General features: G+C 44.9%; 1 non-coding gene and 1 pseudogene across 1 annotated transcript; both read right to left on the minus strand.

The window, feature by feature from the left end:
- Window positions 1-4,830: 4,830 nt before the first annotated feature.
- Window positions 4,831-5,275, minus strand: LOC142422420 (large ribosomal subunit protein eL32-like; annotated as a pseudogene).
- A 9,626-nt stretch (window positions 5,276-14,901) lies between these two features.
- Window positions 14,902-14,962, minus strand: LOC142423580 (U7 small nuclear RNA). The gene has a single exon (XR_012779202.1). It is a non-coding gene; the product is annotated as a U7 small nuclear RNA (small nuclear RNA).
- Window positions 14,963-17,035: the final 2,073 nt, after the last annotated feature.

Below are 17,035 nucleotides of genomic sequence, written 5' to 3' on the forward strand. Positions count from 1 at the left end.
TGTCTGGGGAAACCAGACTAAGTATACCTTTCACCTTAGCCCTTCTCAGACTCCCGTCTGACATCTTGGTACAAGCGGGAAATATAGCACCTCTAGCAAGCTCACACAACCACCAGGCAAGGCCTATCTGGCAGGATCACCACCACCAGCAAGAGCAATCACCATCCCAATAGTTCAACTGGTCTAACAGCCAGAAGGCAGAGACAATAAATGATAGAGGACAGATAGATAGACCAACCAGGCTCAAACAAATTTGCTGGCACTTGGTCCACTCCTTTGGCACTGTATGGCTAGTCCCAGGGCAAAAACCAAAAGGATAGAGCTTGTGATTCCACGGCAACACCAAGCCATGCAGCTACTGCTGCATTCATGTCACGTTTTCATAATCCCTGACCGTCTAAAGGAATTTGACTGGAACTACAGGACTAGGACAAAACAAAATATATGCAAATCGAATTCTTGGATGGTGTAGTCAAAAAAAGTTCCCAGTCGGAAAAACTCCTCAATGAGGGAGAATAGAGAGTCAGGGGAATCAAGACAGGGACAAGGAAACCACACAGGGTCACTAAGGATAAGACAACAGAGCTGCTACCACTGTTAAAGTGGTGATTGACTATATAAGAGAATTCCCTCCCAGTGCAGCGCAGACTAAGGATGGGAGCCTCCTTGTGGGAGACCAAGCAAATGGTTGCCTGTCTGTGATCCTCTCGGGTCCTTTTGGGTCCTTGGGGAATGGTTGGATTCATCCCCTGTGACCGTATAACCTCAGTCCTGGTCCACTCTCCAAGGAGAGGGAGTCGCCGTTAGGTCTTACAAAGTCCAATGGAATCAGGTGGAACCCCAACCAGATTCCATAACTTAGACCATGGAGTTGCACTTACAGACTACAGACGACTAATCGACTAATCGGTTACACTTGGGGGGGGGGGATGGAGGTCAGATGCTTACAGACATCTTCCCTGAAGGCAGTAGCTGCCAGACTGCTGTCTCCTCACACCACAGAGATGGGCCTGCTCCCTGCTGCTGGAGACAATGGCTTCTCCCTGAAGCTTGCAACCATTAGTTTGGTTCCTGTAGGTAGGGTTTACACCCTACTGCTAATGGTTCTTATGGAGATCCTGCTGCCATCCCAACTCTAGGATCCGCCCATCTTGTCACATCTTCCTGTTGCGTGGATACCCCCAGATCACCCCCTTCCATTACTGTTACCTGTAGCACAACCTTCACCTGTGACTAGGGGGCTTGCATGTCCCCAGAGAATATAAAAACCTTGACGAGCATTAAAGACTCTCTTTCCCTCCACGTGGACCACCAAGCGGGGCTGAGGTGACCATGCTACCATGAATTGTGTCTGACTCCATTTATTTCAATATTTCTCTTCTATCTCTCATGCTTTCTATAACTTTATTATAACCTTTACTTATTATCGCTGTACAATTGCGTCTAACGGACCCGTAATGATGGCTTCCCCTGGCATACACTCATTCACACTTTCATACTTCTTTCACACAGTTTAAGCATTCCTCCCATATCAACCAAAGAAGTAAAAAAAAACCCTCTCACCACATCCAAAGGAAGAATGCTTCTCTTGAGGAGTAGGTTCAGTCTCTGCAAAGTAGTCCGATGCCTGGCAACCTCCATGGGGCTCAGGAACAATGCTGAGGGTGCCTCCCTGGTTGGAAACTGGTACCAGGTGGCTCAGGAGGGAGGTTGCCTCCTAATTTGGCAATGAGCTTGACTATCCTGGACAAGCCCCCATATATTGTACCCCATTTCTGAGACAGTCAAAGCCACAACGAATAAATCAGATGAGAAGTTGTTTTTGTCTGTTTGTTTTTTCAGATGAGAAGTTTTATTCAAAGCCAGCACCCCGAGTCAGCTAGTGCTCAAGTCTCCTGGTCCCAACTACAGCATAGTGCTCAGCTTATAAAACATACAACCACAAGGGGGGAATGATCTATCACTGACACATTCACTTATTCAAGGTTTTGTGGCATTTCCAGTTTGCCTTCATCAGGGTAAGTGTTCCTAGCCATTGTTAATTTCCAAAAATGGCCACTGTGACCAGAGAAGCCCGATTCAATTGAGCATAAGCAATAACTGCAGAAGCTAAGTTCACCTGGTTAGTTATTAAAGATTGAGGTATTTCAATACAAGACGCTTGGTACTGCATTTGTCCTGGGTGCTTAGTGAAGATTGCTCTGTAAGCTAACCGTGTCCATGACCATTTGTCAATTGTTCCTAAGGCTAGTGCCACTTTGGAGACTGGCGCTGGAATGAACCAGGGGTGCTGGGGGAGGAGGACAGCAGCAACCTCAGCAACAACCCTCTCAATGGGGAACAGATGTAGATGAAATGCCCCCAACCAGAGGCATGCCAGTGTCAATTACCATCCAGTTTCTCCAAATGTGTGCCATGAGGGGGCAGCAGAGATCCAGGGAGCCATCAAAAGGGTCTCAGAATGGAGCATCAGCCAGCTGTACCAGCAGGGAGGTAGTGGCTCAAAGCACATTTGCATCACTCTGCATGGTTGGGGAGAAAGACAAGGGGGAAAAAATTTGGAAGGAATTGTGAAAATTATGGAAGTCTGAATCTTCAGACTGATGGATATTTTCTGTTTACTCGCCAATGAAAGGTAAACCTAATATTTCAGGCAATTATTGCTATAAAATTCTCAACAAAGATATCCAAAAACTAGTATTAAGGTTTCTCAATGGGATAAAGGAAAACATGGGGAAATTTTCAGAAGAATTCAGAAAAACAGCAGAGCAAAACACGGAATTTATTAAGGAGCTAGAAACCTTAAATAATAAACCAACTAGAAATTCTGAACTTAATAAAGTAAGAGAAATAAAAAGCCTCTTTGAAAAACACATGAGTAGAATCAAAACCGTAGAAGGAAGAATCAGTGAACTAAAAGACAAAGACTCAGATTATTCAGTTTGAAGAACAAGTGGAGGAAATGAACCGGCCGTGAGGGTTCTGTGGGACAGCATGAAGAGAAATGATATATGCATAATACTAATTCCAGAAAGAGAAGAGAGGAAACCAAGTCCTGAGGGTATTTTTGAAGCAATAATCACAGAAAATTTCCCAAATATGGAAGATGATAGATGTTATTGTCCGGGAGGCTCAGCGAACTCCACATGGGTTCAACCATAAGAGAAACACCCAAAGCATATCATAATTGAATTTACTGGATACAAACATAAAGAAAGACTTGAGACCAGCATGAGATAAGGGAAATGTCACTTACAAAGGAGCATCCATAAGATTAGGTGCTGATTTCTCACCAGTCACCTTGCAGGTAAGAAGGGAACAGAGTGACATAGACAAAGCCTTGGAAGAAAATAACTGTCAACCAGAAATAATACAGCCGGCAAAATTATCAACCTAACTGAGGTGGAATTAGGGTTTTACCAGATAAGTAGAAGTTAAGGGAATTTGTAACCACCAGACCTGCCCTGAAAGAAATGTTAAAGGGAGCTCCGTAGGAAGACACACAACAGCCCAACAATCAAAAGTGTTGATGCTAAGTACTCACTTGAATACATAAAACAAGATAAATTTGCCATAAGATGGGTACTTTGGGCTAAACAATTATACTGTAATTGACAATAACATAAAAATAAAATGGATATATTTGGTATAGATTGGTACAGAGAACTTTCACGTGTTAAAGGGAATCTAAGTGATTTGGTAATAAAAATTACCAATAAATAAATAAAGGAAAAGACAAAGATATATTCCTAAAAAGAACTCAGCTTTGAAGATAAAGAACAAAGAAGCCATCAGTCTCACCAGGGGAGGGGAATGTTTAACAAAATATTTTAAGTAAATTATTCTCTATTAATACTCAATTGCAGTGACTATAAATGGATTAAATAGTCAAGAGACAGTTGTAGACTGGACAAAAAATATGATGCATGTATGTGACCAGGGGCACACCTTAAGCACAGGTGCATTGTGGGAAACTGAAACTGAAAACCCAGAGAGAACATATGCAGACAAGCTCAACATTCACATGCTAAGGTGCCTGAGAGGCCAGGGCTCCCGTGGAGGAAACCTTCACCTTCGTGGCTTGGAGATGCGTCCCACTCACATTCTCCTAAGTTATTTCCCATGGTTTCCCCAGAATATGCCAATCTAAAGGTGCTACTTTCAAGCACATGGCTGCTACTATGTACGTTTGAAGATCAACCTTTTAAAGACTGTCTAAAGCTTATCTGCCTTCAGAAGCAATAGGACCCTATTGTCTATCCGTACCTAAATACGGCTCACTCCCTTCTGATAAGGATTATAGATTGCTTCCCTGGAGAGGAGTTCAAAGACACCCAAGGTCAAGCCAGCTCAGAGATGACCAAGGCTAGACTGCACCTTGATTCTTAAGCCCGCCTATCTTGTTATATGTGCCTTCCTCTCACATCTATGCCTCCAGTACCACCCCTTCCTATTGCAGGTACACCCCTAGCTCATCCCCGTCCTGTCACAGGTATGCCTCTAGTACAACCCCTTCCTGTTACATATGAGTTTACCATGGCTTGCTTGCCCAAGATTATATCAATCTGTGAGTCAGTAAAGTCTGGTCTGGTTCAGGTCATCAGGAAACAGGTGAGCCCTTGCATGCTTTATCTTGTCTGATGTCTCTTTAATTTACCCCGCAATTACACAACCGCACCTTGTACCCATTTAGTTGCAGGGAGGCTGGTCCCCCACAATGCATAAATTGATTAATGTGTAGGGTAGATGCTTACATAATAAGTAAGCAGTAGAACAAAGTGAATGGGAGTGGCAATGTTAATATACAACACATTTTTTTTTCATTTATGGTTTTATTTAGCACAAATAAAACTCGAAAATGGGCCATCTACTCATTTTCTTCACTGCACAGCCTGGCGTTGGGATTGGTGACTCTGATGGCCAGCTGGGCTGCTCTTTCTACAATGGCTTTGCGATTCTTGGAGGAAACGTTGTGAGCAATCTCTGCACAATACGACTTGTTGCACATCAGCAGCACTTCCAGCTCCTTGACGTTGTGGACCAGAAACTTGCGGAAGCCACTGGGCAGCATGTGCTTGGTTTTCTTGTTGCTCCCATAACCAATGTTGGGCATCAAGATCTGGCCCTTGAATCTTCTCAGAACCCTGTTGTCAATGCCTCTGGGCTTGCGCCAGTTGCGCTTAATCTTGACATAGCGGTCGGACTAGTGCCGGATGAACTTCTTGGTCCTCTTTTTCACAATTTTAGGCTTCACCAAGGGTCTGAGGGCAGCCATGATGCCAGTGGGAGATGGCTGCCTCCTCCGTAGGCAGCGCCGAAGAAGAGCTACAACAACACATTTTAACTCAAAATTTATTAGGGGACAGAAAGGAACATTATGTGCATCACTTTTGATGAATGTAACAGTTTGAAAAGGGAATTAAAAAAACACATACATTAGACTTGCATGAGAGTAACCATTTGTGCTTAACAGACAGAGCACACCACTCAACAGTAGCACGGTACACACTCTGCTTCATTGCACATGTGTTTGATGTAGACTATTTTCAGGCACAAAGTAAATTTTAAGAGATTTAAGCCATATAAAGCATCTAATCTGGCTATAAGAGAATGAAGCTACAAGTCAATAGCAAAAAGAATAGGGAAAATAAATAAATCTATGGAAACTTAAACACTATTAAAATTACAAACCTATTAGGCTACCAAAGAAATTAAAAGGATATTTAGAATCTTAAGGATGTATTCAAAGAGGTGAAAATCATTTCATTTTTTAAAATCATTTTGTTGGGGACTCATACAATTCTTACCACAATCCATCCATCCGTCCATTGTGTGGAGCACATTTGTACATTTGAGCACACATCATTTTAGTAGCCTATGTGACAAATTGGGAGGAATATATATATATTTTTTTTTGCTGCAAAAGGAAGCTTTATTGTTTCCATTTGTTCCCCAGCTGGGGAGGGGCTCCAGGGCGGTGGCGCTGCGAAAGGACGGGTTCAGGCAGAGGGGCTAAGGCCGGCCGTGGGGAGGCAGAGGGCCCCTGGCAGGTGGCTTGGCGCCGCAGGTTCCTAGTCTTCTTTGAGAGTGAGCCTCTCGAAGAGATACTCGCCCAGGCCGGCCTGGGGGCTGGCCAGCCTGCGGAGGTTGGTCAGGTGGTCGCCCATCTTCTTGAGGAGTTTCACCTCCTTGTCCAGGAAGTGGTTCTCCAGAAAGTCATAGAGATGAGGGTCGGTGTGAGTGGACCCCGCGGCATGCAGGTCCAGAAGGGCCTGGTTGAGTTTTTTCTCCAGGGCTAGGGCAGCTTCCCTGGCGTCCAGGGTTCGACCCCACTAATCTTGAGACGGCTTCTGCACATCCTGGGAGAGTGCGCGGCCGCCGCGCTGGTTCTGCAGCTTCCAGAGACGCTCGGCCCCTCGCGCAGCTCCTTCGCCAGCTCGCGGAAGACGTGCCCCCGCCTTCCAAGGCCACATCGTCGCGGTCGAAAAAGCAGCCCAGAGAGAGGCAGGTGTCAGAGGCCTGCAGGTGCAGGTTGACCAGACGGTTGACGCCGGCCTCCGTGTCGGGGAATAATTCTGACGGGTCTGAGAGCTCATGATGCGTCGGTTTGGAGGTCACCGCACGCCAAATAAAAGTGTCCGCTGGTCCCAAGAGGAGGGGCTGGCCGAGAAGCTGGTCCCCAAGTTACTTCCGGAAAGAAACCTGTTGGAAAGAAACCTGTTGCGTGGCGGAGGGTTGGCGGCAGGGAGTCCCCTGATCTGTTCTGTTCAAATACTGTTGAAGCAAGACACAGATTCTCGGGACCACGGGGCGAGCTTCGGGAGGAATATATAATGTGGTGTGCTGCCACCCAAATATGATGGTCTTATTGCAGAAAGCACTTGTGAGATTGAACTGTGAGTTGGCCTACCCACTTTATTCATAGACCATTTTGTTGAAGAGTATCAGACAGGGATGGCTATTCACACTTAGTCATCTGGTGGGTATTTCCTCAAATAAACTGCCTGGTTTTTTTTTTTCAAATAAACAATGGGCAGTGTTCATTGTCATGACAAAATATAAATTCCTAAACAGAAATTAGGATTATGGAGAACAGTTTCCTGCCACCAGTTTCTCTTCAGTTGAGATAGATGGTGACATTAACGCCCGTGAATTTCTTGAATAATGTCATGTACCAACATTTAGAGGTAATGCATTACTTGGTGAACCAACATCATCTAAGTGTTGTTAATAAAGATTCATTGTAAGCGAAAGAATGTCCAATTGATTTTAATGTAATAATATAAAAAATGAAACTACCACAAGTTTCGGTATTGTATTGGAGAAGTATATGCAGTAACCTGGAATGATATTAAAATCTTTTTCTTCACTCAAAAATATCTGCTGAAGTCATCTTAAAATTAGCCTGCCTGCCTGAGCGTTATGCTACTTGAACACCAGCCTATGTGGGATCAAGTTTACAATACATATTTGAAAGACTAGATCGAGACCTTATGGAACAATGAATTTGTTCATGAGAGAGGATGCAGATGATTGTACACCTGGAAGAATAATCAGTATGACTAAATTATATGTGTAGAAATTATGTGTTTCTATGAACGATCTCAACAAAATAAAATTGGGGGGAAAGATTCATAGAGGTGGGGGACATGAGCAGGATGCGAAAATGTTCAATGAATTCACAACCTAATTATCATTATTTATGATGGAAGCCATCACAAAAATCACAATTGGCAGCAGATCAACTAATCTCTGTCTGAGGTAAGTCTGCAGAGGCAGGGAAAGGACTTTGAAGGGATGCATATTTTGCTTTTACTGTTAGATGCCCTTGATTCAGTATACGATTTTGAGGTACCAATCCCAACATGTCATGGCACCTCCATTCTTATGACTGTATGACCTAAATGTTGTATGGATAAATGTGAAATATTGCACTGTGTTATTGAAAAGCCGGTCCTTTGATCAAATAAAATCCCAACACTATGCAAAAAGAACTGGTAAGCCACGTCCCCCATAGTCCTTCTAGGTCTCCTTCCTGGGTTCCTCCCTCCAGGCACACCCTGCTGGATGTGGGGTCCTCTCATTTAACAGATGCCTTCACAGTATGATTTCATCTCTCCACTCACATTCAGACCCCAGGTCCATCTCCAACCCTTTTCTGGTTTCATATGACATCTTAAAGTGAATGTCCTGCTTGGTGCTCAAAGTCAACATCTTTCCAACCAAATTCCCCTTCTCCTTTCCCCCTTCCTCCTTTATCGGCATGACTTGTCATCCATCCAGTCATTCCAGTGTGAACTGAGTGTCATCTTACACTCTTCCTCTTTTCACCAACACTTCCTCCAACACATCGAATCCATCACTGGATCTGACCCCCTTTCTCCAACCCTCTCATGTCTGCTTTGAATGATATCTTCACCCTGCCCAAACTGCCCACAACCTGGTAATTTTACCCTCTGCCTTGACTTGATTCCTAAAATCCCCATTCCTTCCACTGCAGAATATACAACTAGAATGAAGATCTGGCCCTGTCCCTCCTCTCCTCGCAGTGGTCATGAATTCCTCGGTACCAGATGGAATGAGATGCAATGTTCTTAGTAGGATTGACAAAGCAATTGTTTGTGACTTGGTTGTTACCTACTTCTCTGGCTCCATTTGCTCTAACTCCTGGTCCAATCTTCTCTGAATGCATTACACTCTTCTACTGCCTTGGCCTTTGCTGGTGGTCTGCGGCCTGAAATGTTGTAAGTTGTCAAGGAGTTGATTTCCATCCATGATGATCCCCTGTGTTTCAGAATATACCTGCCCCTTAGGGTTTCCAAGACTGTGACCTTTTGGAAGCAGATCACCAGGCCTGTCTTCCAAGGGACATCAGACTATTTTGACCAATAGTCCAGCAATGCCTGAAATACCCTTCATTTTTTATCCCCATTCCCACCCCACCATTGATATCACACACAAGTAAAACGTTGCTTGAAATCATCCAACAACGCTTGCAACATACATTGACAGGGAGCTGCCAGAAGTGCAGGTTGACTTCAGAAGAGGATATAGAATGAGAGAGACCAATGCTGATGTCAGATGGATCTTGGCTCAAAGCAAACACCATAGAAATGGTTGCCTGTGTTTCACTGACTATGCAAAGGCTTTCGACTGTGTGAAATAAACTGATTCACTTTGAGAATGGGAATTCCAGGACACTTCATTGTGTTCTTTGGGAACTTCTACATGGATCAAGAGGCAGTTGTACTGTGATAGTTAGGTTTATTGTGCCAACCTGGCCAATAGGAACATGTGGGATTGATCAGGTCACAGTTTGATTGCAGGGCAGAGAGATAAATGGTTCTTCAAGGCCCGCCCCACTCTCTCTTGCTCCCTGGTGATCTGAATGTGCTGGAGTGTACCTTCTCTGTCTTGTTCTCTGTCTCAACCTATGAGTTACACTACCTGCAGGCCAGGTCAACCCATGGATTGTGTTGTTAGAGCTTGAAGCTCCTTCAAAACCTGCTTCGTCATGCTGCTGGTACATACAGTGCTTGAGCTTGAGGTTGGTGGATCCTGTCACCTTGCATTGCTTGCTTTGAGATGCCATCAGAGCCTGCTTCGCTAAACTCCCCAGCTGCTGATGTTGGTAACCCATCCTGCTGCTTGCTGCCTGTGGGGAGATTCGGCTTGCCTTGCCCGAGGGAGGATTTTGCTGTATACTTCCTTGACCTTGGACCCAGGCAGCCCACATGAGTTGAAGGACTTCTCGGATATTATAACTTCCACAGAAGTGAGTTGAACTGAACCCTCTGTACTGTTGTGTGGACTAATTAGCTGTTATATTCTTTCTCGTTGTGTGTGTGTGTGTGTGTGTGTGTCTGGTTTTGTTACTCTAGAGAACCCTGCCTAACAAATGTACGAACAGAACAAAGGAGTATTTCATTGAGCTCTTTGGGAACGTATATATGGATCAAGAGGCAGTTGTGTGAACACAACAAATAGTCCTGCATGGTTTAGAATCAGCAAAGGTGTGTGTCAGGGCTACATTCCTCTCACCATACCTGTTCAATCAGCATCCTGGGCAAATCATCAGAGAAGCTGGCTTATGTGAAGAAGCATGTGGGATCAGGACTGGAGGAGGGCTTATGAACAACCTGCAGTATAAAGATGGCAACCGTGCTGGCTGAAAGTGAGGAGGAACTGAAGCACTTGCTGACAAAAATCAAGGATTGTCTCAACCTCTTTATCCCCTTTGAAAGTGCCCTTTAAAAACATTTATTCCAAAAATAAAATAGAAACACTATTTCCCCTAAACAAGTCCCAGCCCAGTCACAAGTCTGTGGGAACCAGCCCCACAGTTGAACAGGTGCTTAGAAATAGTGTGTGACGTGGAGGAAGAAATAACAGAAAGACGGGTACAAGGGCTTGTCACACACTGGTGTTGGAATCAAGGAAGAGCCCGTGTATCAACAGTGAGTATATGTAGTAGGGCCAGTGTTTCAACAGTGAGTATATGTGGTAGGGAGGTAGGCGAGCCTCTATCAGGCACATCACAGATGGGCAAAGTGTGACTCTGGGATAGCCTGAGTTCTTTAAGAGAACACCTCAAAGGAAGGGTCTGGAAGGTTAGTGAACAATGGTGACAACCTGTGGCAATTGTTTCTTAAGAATAGTGAACAACTGCAGCAGCTGCTCCTAGATAATAACCCTCTTACCAGTGTGTGTGAGAAACCAGGGGTTTGTAGGAGGCGACTTATTTTATAGAGGGCATGCGTGAAGAGCCTGTTTGCTGAATGAATCTTTCTTAGGTTCCTGGATTGGGGCGCTTTGGTTCTTTTCTGCCTGGCACTGAAAGAATTCACACAGCAGAAGCACTTTTGTAATCCAAGTGGGTTTTTCTAGAGGGAAGGGAAAGTTTTAGGTCTCAAAAAGGTACATGATATTTTTGGAAAGTGTGTCAAACCGTGTGCTGAAGCCATGGTGGGTTCGCAAATGGCCGGGAAAACCACGTGGAAAGAACACAGAAAAGGGGAGCATGAATTACACATTTGCACTACTTGGGATTCCCAGAAGACAATAAGGCACGTAGGGCTGGGCTCCCCACCTCTATCTTATCCCACCTGCCCTGGCTGGGGAGGCATAGTTGAGGGTATTGGTTGACCCCATTGGCTAAGTTCAGGGCCACCTGTGTGATGTCATGTGCCTAGGTGGCTTTAGGCTTAGGTTTCAGCTGTACTAGGGAGCTTAGTTTGCACTCAGGTGTCCAATAGCTGCCTGATTTCTCTCTTGTGATCCCATGTAAGTGTAAGGTTTCTTGAGTGGGTAATACCTCTGATCTTGGTCTTACAGGAGAAAGAATTCACACCAAAGCCTGTTTTGAAATACAAGTGATTTTTTAATGACAAACCAAAGAGAAGTTTCAGGTGTCACACTCTCAAAAGGTGTGGGAAACAGAAGGATTTCTCCCAAGTTGTGTCCCCCAAATATATGCCAAACTTAGATGCTTTCGAATGACTGTACACTTGGAGGTCATCAGGATTAGATCAGGGGTCATTCTCCCTAAGAGCTATCAGCCATCTAGAGCAAGCAGTCACCCCTGTTTATCCCACAACAAGTAGGGCCCACTCCCGTCTGATAAGAATAATAGTTGTCAGTTTCCTTGTAGGAGACCCAAGAGAAGTCAAACCCGCCCAAGGGTGGCCAAGGTTAGGCCACCATCATGAATCTAGGGTCCGCCCTTCTTGTCATGTGTATACCTCTAGACCTTCCCATTCCCATGGGCACACCCCTAGCTCATCCCCTTCCTGTCATGCTTATGCCTGTCGTACATCCCCTTCCTATGATGTGTATGCCTATTGTACTGCCCCTTCCTGTGATGTATGGTTACCTGTAATCATGCCCCCTAAGGAGAAATAACGCTTGGTTAGCAATAAAGTTGGGTCTCTCTCCTGTTTTCGTGGCTGGGCTCCCCCCACGAGAGGCTCTCTCCTGCTCTCACAGCTGGGCTCCCTCCATGAGGACCACCAAGTGGGGCTGAGGTGAGCATGCTATCAGGAATTGTGTCTGCCTCCATTATTCCAATCTCTCCTCTACCTCTCATGCTCTCTATGACTTTACTATGATCTTTACTTATTATCTCTGTACAAGGGCGCCTACCAGACCTGTGATGATTTGTTGGGGACTTTCCTCTCCCCACAAAAAGGGAAGTGTGCAGAGCTGCGCTGGGCTCACAACTAGTCACAAGCAACCTCATGGAACAGGGTACCCACTTGAACTAGGAGAGGGATCCCAGAGACCAGGGGTTGAGGGAAAAGGGCAAGAGGACTAGAGCCAGAGAGAGGCAGGGTGGGGGGCGTGCTCAGCAGAGTGCTGAGGGAAGAGAGAGAAAGGGCTGTGGGCCCCAACAGGCCCGGAGCATGCACAAGCACATGCACATGCATACACAGGGGAGACTGACCCTCCCCCTCTGACCTGTTGCTGACCAGGAGCAGGGTAAAAGAAAATAAGAGGAGGTTCTAGAATGTGCTTCCTGCCTTTCTTTTAGCTCACCCCCTGGCTGGGGAAGGGGGGTTGAAGGTATAGGTTGACTCCATTGGTTATGTTAAGCCTACCTCAATGATGTGATGGGGCGGGGCCTAGTTTGGGCCCCCTGGTATACCTCCCACCTGGCTGGGGTGGCAGGGTCGGAGTTGGGGCACTGAATTTGAGCATGACCAGTTAGGGTCTTATGGTCACCTGATTTCTTTCCAACCTCCTACAGGGGGCCTGTGCAGGCATGTGAGGGACAATCCCACTCCTCCTTGTCCCTGAATCTATATCTAACACAGATATTGGGGAGACAACCCCCTTTTCCCCTATTCTGGCTTATGGCTATTCACCATACTCCTGGGCAACTAAGAAACAGATGGGAAACTGAAGCCTTGTGTGATTAAAAAGACAAAAGGAACATATTTGCCTTTAAAGATGCATCTTTCAGGCTAGTAGAGAGGAGCCAGAGGCCCTTAGAGACAGGTTTACATTAGCGTCTTAAAGGAGGGCAGTTAGAGATAAAACTTTCCATCTTCGGAACGCATGTTATCAGCTTTATCTATATCCTGGTGACTGAGGAGGTTTGTCCTCTAATGCTGGTGCCAGTCTTCAAAGCCCTGTGGTTCGGAGTGTACAGACAGGCTGCTTACACTTTTATCCAGGTTCTCAGTTTCCCACAGAAGTCCCTCCTCAGTTCACAAGGGGGAGGGGCTTTCTTGTCTAGGCTTAAGGTGTCCTTCTCACTTCTTGAAGAGAGGCTGCTGCTTTCCCGGCGGAACACCTATGCTTTTCCATAACTCTTTGCTGCTGTGTGCTTGTGTGTGAGCAAAGCGCATCTCTGGATCCTCGCTAGCTCCCTGTGGTCAACAATCTGGGGATGAAGGGCTCAATAGTTGCAGGTCCAGTCCCATAGTCTAATGGAGCCTGAGAAGTAACATGCAAAATTATAGGAAAAGGGAGATAGAAAAGCCAGGTACAGCGGAATAATCTCCAATATCAGGGAGAGTCTAGATTTTATTTAAAGCTGGCATTTTATAGTAATGAGGCCTGCAAGCCTCTTGTTAATATGTACACAATAAGATGAACAATATGTTAATCTTGGAGACAAAGTTGTACATCGCTCCTGAAGAGTAAGGGACAAGTGATGTCTCAGTTCTTAAGATAAGCCCTCTTAAACTGCCTAAGTGAGGAGGCAGGTGCCTGTAGAAGACAGCTTTACATTAGCATTTTAATGGGGGGTAATTGTGGAAAGAACATCCTTCCTAGAATATGTATATTTGGATGCTATCCATCATCTCCAGACTGTAGAGGTGGGCCATGACACTTATGCTGCTTTGACACTGGTGGTCAGGAGTGAAGAACAGCCCACATACACTTTCTTCCAGGTTTCAGTTTCCCACATGGACCCACGTAGTAAACTCCTGGAACTCTCCACCTCTGTTCATGAATAAATAATATCCTAACTTCCCTGAAAAACCCCTCTCTTTTGTTCGTCTGTGCAGCAGTCAACCTTGTTCTAACGAGTCTCCCACGCTTCCTGTTGCAAGTTTGCTCTCTCTAATACATCTTTTTGCTTCTGCTGTAAGATTGGTTCCCTACCTCTTTATTCTTAGCTGGGTGTTAGGCAGAAAGGGGAACTGGTGGGGCAGGCAAGGGAGCAATACCCTGATGGTGAAAGCCATTAAGACTCAGCTTTGAAACTCCTGAGAAGTCTCAGGATCTATGTGTCAGTATTTGTTGATTTCTTCTGCAACTTAACGTTTTGAACAGACGATTAAGAACAAGAACAAGGACGTATGCAAGGTCTGGGAAAATATATTGTTTAATTTTCTCAAGGATGTCTGGCTTGGCAGAAGATGGAGTTGCTATGTGTATCAAGTATGTTTGCTTAACAATGAGATAATAACCCCGGGTTGTTTCTGCATAGATAAAAGGAGTATGTAGAATAAACTCGGGGCTTCAGTATTCACTGCTGCCCTCCAAATACTTTGTGTCTCTCTTTTTACCCTTAATCCTCACTCCCCCTTTCAGGACTGTTCAACTCCTTGGCTGGCTCCAACACCCTGACCACAGGGCTCAGTACTCAACAACTCCTGATGATGGCCTTTGAACCCTGACGCAGAGGGATGGCAGCTGCGATGGCATTGTTCCATTGTTACTGAGTTCTAACTGCCCACCTGGCAAAACAACCAAACCGAAATGGAAAATTCCCCAAACTGCCCCTACCCCAGACCAGTACTATAAAACCCTTCCTCTCCCTCCCGGGCAGTGAGACTTTGTGAGCCCCCAGCTCGGGACCTGTGGACCTCACCCGGGAGCTCAGGATGCTCCAATCCCTTTCTCTGCTCGCCCCTCCCTCCCAGGAACGCTGAAATTAACTTTTTTTTTCTGGGTTTTCCAGAAAACCCAGAAAACCTACTAGACAAATTCTAAAAGAGCTGTAACACTTCTGAAATTAACTTTTAAAACGGTTTTCTATCTTTGTCTTCTTTCTCTCCACTGCCAATTCAATCTTACACTGGGCAAGTGAAGGAACCAAATTTGTGGGGGAGATCCTACAAGTTTCACTTTTATTTTTGTTTGTTTGTTTTAAATAAATCATTTTATTGGGGGGCTCTTACAGCTCTTATAGAAAATCATACATCAATTGTATCAAGCACGTTTGTACATATGTTACCATCATCATTTTCAAACATTTTCTTTCTACTTGAGCCCTTGGTATCAGCTCCTTTTATTTTCCCCTCTAATCCTCCCCCACCTTTCTACCCCCGGGTACTCTTGACAATTTATAAATTTTAATTTTCATATTGTACACCATCCACTGTCTCCCTTCATCCACGTTTCACCCCCCTGGCAGGGGGCAGGGATGAGGGAGGGGAGTTGTATATCAATCATTGCAATTGGTTCCCCCTTTCTCCTCCTTCTTCTCCCACCTTCTTCCCACCTTCATGGTATTGCTGCTAGGTAGCTAGCATGGGGACCGGCGTTGTCCTTCCTATGCCTGAAAATGTCCCCATAGAAGAGGTTGAAAAAAAAATCAGGCAACCATTAGACACCTATGAAGACCCCTAATTGAGCATGTTCATACTCAAGCCCTGAAGTCAGGCGGGAGGTACTCCTGGTGCCCAAACTAGGCCCAGACTCATGGCATCACCAAAGTTGGCTTAACTTAGTCGATGAGGTCAACTAATACCATCAACCATGCGTCCCCAGCCGGAGGTTTGAACTATCCTGACTGTGGGAAGGCCTCACTGTCTTACCCTGCTCCAGGTCAGAGGCAGGGGCTAGGGGAGGGTCTCCCCCATGCGGGCACACATGTGCCCACTCTGGGCCTACTTGGGTCCTGTAGGCCCACATGCTCTCAATCTCTTGGGTTCTTGGGCTTCTGGTCTCCTGGTTCCACATATATGGGTGCTCTTTCCTGCGTGGTTGTTCGTGCCCAGTTGTGAACCTCGTTGAGACTGTAAAACCCCAAATTTTGTCCTGTCCTTCATAAAAATCCACTTGGGTCGACAAAATAATAATTTATAAATTATCACGGGTTCATGAGGGAGAGGGAATTGGGGAGGGAGGGGGAAAATGAGGAGCTGATGCCAGGAGCTTAGGTGGAGAGCAAATGTTTTGAGAATGATGAGGGCAATGAATGTACAAATGTGCTTTACACAATTGATGTATGTATGGATTGTAATAAGAGTTGTATGAGCTCTTAATAAAATGATACAAAAAAAATTTTAAATGGTGACCGGGCCAATTGGAACCTTGTGAGTCTCCAGCTATAAGCAAGGTCAAGTCAGAACAGGCCATCCACAAAGTCAGCAGCAATATGCATCAGTTCACAGGTTCAAAAATTTTATCTTCATCTGTTGGGGTTCTGGTCAACAAGGTTCCAATCAGAATGATTTTTCACATCAAAGAACATGCTTGTCTCCTCATATCACTAGGTCAATATAAGCGGGCAGTATAAAAATTGGATGCCCAAAATCGGGGGTGGGGGGGGGAATGAAAGCATAAGGTAACGCACTTACAAATTTTTTTCTTTTTAAAATATTTTATTAAATACTTTTATTGTGGGCTGTTACATATCTTATCACAATCCATACATTCATCCAGTGTGTCAAACACATTTGCACATATGCTGTCATCATCATTTTCAAAGCATTTTCTTTCTATTTGAGTCCTTGATATCTGCTTTTCCCCCTCCCTCCCCCACCCACTCTCCCTCATGAAACCTTGATAAGTTATAGATCATTATACTCATATCTTACATCATCTTCTGTTGCCCTTCACCCACTTTTCCATTGTTCACCCCCCTGAAAGGTGGTTATATGTTGAACCTTGTGACCAATTCCCCCTTTCTCCCCCCACCTACAAATTTTCATGGACAAAAATATAATATATATATAATATTTTGGTTTTGCTCATTTATAAAATATTGTGTTTACATAAGGCTGGTACATTTCAAACTATTTTAGTTTTATCTTGTTATAACTATTGTCCTCATTTTGAAAACTGTATGGGGCTA

The sequence above is a fragment of the Tenrec ecaudatus genome, chromosome 12 (genome assembly GCF_050624435.1).
Source record: "Tenrec ecaudatus isolate mTenEca1 chromosome 12, mTenEca1.hap1, whole genome shotgun sequence".
NCBI lineage: Eukaryota > Metazoa > Chordata > Mammalia > Afrosoricida > Tenrecidae > Tenrec > Tenrec ecaudatus.